This window comes from Pithys albifrons, chromosome 9 (genome assembly GCF_047495875.1).
Source record: "Pithys albifrons albifrons isolate INPA30051 chromosome 9, PitAlb_v1, whole genome shotgun sequence".
Taxonomy (NCBI): domain Eukaryota; kingdom Metazoa; phylum Chordata; class Aves; order Passeriformes; family Thamnophilidae; genus Pithys; species Pithys albifrons.
The window spans coordinates 16,385,150-16,391,149 of NC_092466.1; positions in this window are offsets into that span (position 1 = coordinate 16,385,150).

The following is a 6,000-nucleotide window of genomic DNA, read 5'->3' on the forward strand; positions in this document are numbered from 1 at the left end:
CAGAGAAGGGCCCCTTCTCCATGTCCCCCAGTGCTGCCGGCTCTCACTGGAGCTGCCCCGGCTGTCGGGGCAAACATTTAAACTCCGAGGTGGTTTGAAAAGACCCAAAGCATCAAATGAGGCTGAGGACAAAGGACCTCATTGAGAGGAGCTTTAATCTCCTCTCTCAGGTGATTGTTACATCCGCCTAATCTCCGAGCGCAGCGGTTAGCAGAACTCAAGGCTGCCTGACATGGCGCCAAGTTCAGCGCGGAGTCGTCTCCTGACCACGTAGGTGCTGGGAATTGCACCACGGCCTGTGCTCTTCGCGCTGTCCAAGCGCCTTCGACTCTCGAACCGCCCCGTGATTTTCAACCTCTATCTCCTGGTATGAAAGACAAGTATTCAGAAGGGACCGATAACAGAGAAGCCTCCTTTATATGAGTCTTACACCCGCATTTTGAGCCCCTCTTGTTTGTTTGATGCAAGGTTTGAAAGAATCCTCTTGTTTTTCTATTAGCAAAGGAGATGGGAACAAGTAACTAGTCCTCGACAGGTAGGGATCATGGAGAAACACCGATACTGGTATCTTGCCAATATGCCTATGAGGAACACACTGCTCTTTTTTAAGTCAGTGTGGGCAGATATTCTTTGAGCTCAGAGTTAGTTGAAAAATGCAGGGTTAAATATTTTGTTCCTGTCCATGAAGCAGAGTGATGCGGTTAAGACTCTCATCCTCCTCTGAAGTACTTACTGACTTCAGTTGACTGTTGCAGAGGTTTTAAGTCCTCGTGGAGAGACTGATTGAAACGAGCACAGCAGCGTTAGCATGGCAATTTGTTAGGCCCTTTGCAGAAAGTAGGTACAGTTTTGAATAATTTGAGTTAAATCTTATCAATTTATTAGGAATAAGACAGTAATGAGCAGTTATGTGTCAGGATATTGGACAGGATAGGAAACACTGAGAAAATAGCTAGTCTCTTGAATTTATCTATGTCTTAAAACGTGACCTCCTTATCCTGCACCCCAAGAAAGAAATGTGTGCATTTCAAAGTAAACAGTTCTGATGTTCTTATGAAGTAGATCAAAGAAGAGGAGTGTAAATTCTGTTCAGAGGCAGTCTGTTCAAGGATGATTCAGATAAGGGTGAGAAAAGAACCACTTTTACGGTCTGAAGTGGGCCTGGGATGGCACAGTCCTTATCCTCTGCAAACACAGGCTAACACATTTACAGGTTGTTTCAGTAAACAGTCACTACTGCTTGAGTTTATACAGTCAGAGATAATGAACCAACTTCCACGCAGAGCTGAACATGCTTGAGACAACATGCTAATTCTTAACTTCAAAGAGATTCATGTCACCTTTTATGAAGGGTGATATATTTGTAGTGAGATGGCAAAAGTAAGATGTTACACTTCCAGATCTCTTTCTTCTTAGATTTTCTGTATTTTCTCAGGCAAGGATATTATTTTCTGCCATAAACTGCAATGGCCTTTACATAATTTTTTTGTTAACTATGCTGAAGAATGATATATGTAAGAAATTTTTAGACTCGGGTGTTGAATGTTTTTCACGTGTACTTATGCTGTTGTTACAAAGAATTTTGTTTTCCACGTAGTAAAGAGGAAACAAAAAAATTTCTTGAATATCCACTTGGGCAGTCCGTGTTTTGTTTTGTTTTTTTTTTAATAATCAACATGACACTTCTTGTAGGTGACTATATTTGCTTCCAGGTAAAAAGGTGACTTTGTAGATATGACACATGTTTTACAGAAAAGCTTTTCTGACTAAGCTAACAGAGAGGGGCCGTTGTGTTGTCTTCATATGCTTCTGATTCCACCCACAGCAATTTGCAGCTCTTAAAACCAATTAAGATGCAAGTTAGAAGTTACATCTTTTCCTTTTAGTAAAAGCCAAATCCAACCCAACCTCCCCTTGCCAGAAAAAAAAAAAGTACAGGACTACAGAAAACTCTGCAGATTACTCTTCTGCATTTGCTTTTTTTTTTTTTGCATTTGATCGATTAAATAGATCTTAAAAGTAAATAAATGAAACAAAGCAAACTAAACAAAAACGGAGGAAGGAGCCTGTTGCTAAGTAGTCTGTTTCGACACCAAGGAATATGGTCTTGAACCCGTAGTTCACATAACGTTATAGGGAAAACTGCTGGGGTGTTCAAGACGATTTGTTTGAAGTGAACAATACAAATAATGGACCCTTATTCTTACTTAGCTTGTTTCCTAGTCCTAAAACCCTGCAGACTAATCCTGGAGAAAGTAAAGTTTGATCTGGATAAATGATAAAATCATAGATCATTTCTGAAGTGAGTCGTGATCTATTCAGTGTTGCAGGTAACATCTAAGCAGAAGGATTACCAACAAATCATTCTTTTGTTATACTAATGTTTCTAGTTGTTAATTATTATTGTGCTTATTTTAATAGATGAACAAATGTCTAAAACAACAAAATTATTGCCAGGTTGTATTTTAGTGATAATGAAACTCGTGGGTTGGTGGATTTTTTTTAATCCTGTGATCGTTGATCATGTTGTTATCTGATTAGATTAGAATAATCAATTTAACGACTTTGAAGAGAAAAGCCTTAGCTTCAAAAGACACAGAATGCTAATACAATTTTTTTTTTCAGGAAAGCAGTCCTTCAGAATCATGCTATGGTTAGGTTTGTGTGGCTTCCTATCTAACGTTTTCATGGTACTGAATCATCTGAGAAAGTCTTCCTAGAATTTCTCTTTAAATCCTCTGAAGTAGCTTGGTTTTGCAATTATATTTAAGAGACTAAGAGTAGGGATTTTCATATTGCTCAGCTCTTTTTTTAAAGGGGGTAGTGTGGACAAATCTCCTTGGCTTTATGTGCTAGTGATAAAAACTTTCACAGATTTCTGTCAGAATTGCTTTGAGAATTCTTGCACTGAGGATATTTTTACATTTAATACAATCACTTTAAAAACAATGTTAGTAGCTTTAATTTATAATTGTAAGCAAAACAGACATACCATTAAAGACTTTTACTGCTTCTTGGGGGAAATAAAATGTATTGGCAATTACATGTTTATTTCGGTTTAACTGTTAGCAGAAAACCACGTGCAGACAGAATTAAAGTGATTCTAGTGGCTGCTTATGTTTTAGACACTGGCCCTCTTATTGTAAGCAGGAATAGATGACATAATGACTAAACTTTCCTGTCTTGGCATGTGACTGAATTCAAAAAGAACTATGGTGTTTCCCTATGTTAGAAACTCTGTGTGTTTCATTTTGTTATTAAAGACTTCTAGTATTATTTAATGTGATTTTTTCCCCCGTAAGATCTTTCTGTTGTGTTCCCTTCAGCTAATATTTAAACTTTCATGACTTGAGGTTTTGTTGTGCAGGGTTTATTTATTTATCTATTTATCAATTTATTTATTTAATGTATTTTGGTGAGGTGGCGTCCTAACTAATAACAAACTTTATTTTTGTCAGACTATTCCACTGCTTAATGTTAGGACAAAACAGGGAGCTCAACAAAACCAAAGGAGGGAGTATCAGTGGCTATAAAGGTGATAAACACAAGAAATAGTATACTTGAAGTGAATTATTTGTTAAAAATGCTAATGTTCGTGCTGTTGAGTGTTATTATGATAACTTACCTAAGATACAGAGCATGGCCTGAGGCAAAGCTCCCATTCAAAGGACTTTGATTGAGTGATTGTAACATCATAAGAGACCATCACATGAGAGCAATTACAATTTAAAAGGTAATTGCCCTGTATTTCTAGTTAGCAATTAACATTCGGCAGATCCTGTGATGAAACATTTATCCCACTTTCCATTGATTATTAGCACTTTTTATGAACACATGGACTACAAACCCCATGATCAAAATTGTGAATGTAAATAGTAACTAGTTAAGTGTAGTGGAGCCGTAACTGACTCATATTTTACCGCTGCAATTTAATGAAAGCCTTTCTTGACAGAGCCCTCAGAGGAAATATGTGGTATCACTTATGGTTGTGTCTTATTGTCTGTTTAAGTCTCTCAATGAAATAACTTTATGGAGTGTCTTATAGTTGTTATTGTTTTTAGTTATTGCATTGGTTGTGAGGATGATTTTTTGCAAATTATTCCTCTGGTGTTGGTTTGATTATGGTAAATATTAATGTGTAGAAGCTGTAGTAGGATTTGTAAGTATGCTAACAACGAGAAACACTAGAGACAAGTTAATTCAGCCATTTTAACAAATATTAAGGACATTCATCAGATAAAAATGTTTTGTGTTACATTAATTTCTACTCATACAAAGGAATACCTCTATCTAAATGAAACCTGTTGGGTAGAACTACCATCTCTGCTGTTGGAGGGAATTGATTAATTCCTCTTCCTGGGTGTGCTTTTCCCCACATATTCTGAGTTTAGGTAACCCTCAGATCTATCAGGGAGTCCAGTTGGGTTTCTAAGCTAGCAGGAAGCAGGGGAAAAAGTAAAGGAAAAGAAAAGCAAATGGCTTTTTGACAGCTAGAAGATAAATCCACTCACTGAAAAGTTGGATGAGCTCTATAGCTTGCACAGGGCAATGCTGGAAGCATGGAAGGAAAGAGGAAAAAATGGGATGATTCCTTATAGTAGTGAGTGGGTTTGTTGCTTTATATAAGTAAATACAGGTGTCTTTATGATCAGTATAATTGCTTACTTTTTCCAGGTAGAGAGACTAAGGTATCACAGAATATGCTGAGTGGGAAGGGACCCATGAGCATGATGGAGTCCAACTCCTGGCCCTGCTCAGGCCTCAAGAGTCACACCCTGTGCCCGAGAGAGCATTGTCCAAACATTTCTTGAGCTCTGTCAGGCTTGGTGCTGTGACCTCTTCTTTGGGGAGCCTGTTCTACTGCCCAGCCACTCTCTTGAGAGAAGCACCTTTTTCTCTAACATCTAAACTAAACCTCCTCTGACACAACTTCAGGCCATTCCCTTGGGTCCTGTCACCTGTCACCACAGAAAGAAAAACGAGGTAATAACTAGGTTGGTGTGCAAATGCATATGTAACTCACTAGTAAGTAAATAATGATTTTTGAACATGACTTCTACTTTCAAGGCTTCCTTTCTGCCCCCTTCTCCCAGTGTCTGACCGTGCCCTTTGCCCTCTCCCTGTGCTGCTGCCTGTCAGGACTTGTGGTACTGGGGGAGGCTTGCTTTGAACTAAATTCAAATACCTCTTAACCTTAATTTAACCCCCTTGACATATTATAAGGCACAATAAAAAAATAAATCAGTTTTTTGCTATGTCATTAACCTTTCTTATTGCATTGTAGTATTTTTTCCATTTTTCTGTCTGCTTTCCCTTCTTCACTCGATCTACATCTTCCCATATCTATAACCATGAGACTTTGATCCTGCAGAAGGGAGGAGGAATATGGGGCAAAAAAAAGTAGTTATTTACTGGACTGAGAAGACTGAATTCAGAACACATTGTAATGCATGTTCTATGAATTTCGGATTTTATGAATAATTCCAGTATGTTTTCACTTTTGAGCTCCTAATAGCTTGCATAATTGTTGCAAAGATAATTTTTAAAAATAGATAAATAAATAAACAAACAAACAAACAATGTGGACGTGTATCAAAGCCGACTATCAAAAATGGTAAGAGATTAATTTTGCTGACAGGTCCAAGCATTGTGATCCCAAGTTCTGAAGGGAGTTGTACTATTGAAACAGATGGCTTGCAGAAACTGAAGAGCACAGGAAGAAAATCCCTAAAGGCCCCAGATTCTTCCATCACAGCAATAGCTCTTGTCTGCCCATATGCTCCATAAATATTGAGTCCTTTCTTTCCTTTTTGTCTGCTTTTGTAAACCCAGCCTGCTTGGATTCGCCGCGCCGTACCCGCTGTCCATGCCCCGTCCCCGTGCGGGCGGTGTCAGCAGGGGGAGCGCCGCGCAGAGCGGAGCGTGCACAGCCAGGGAAAGGCTTCGGAGAATGCTGATCCCGCCGGGTCCCCTCTGGGCGCTGTGTGGAATCTGATTGGA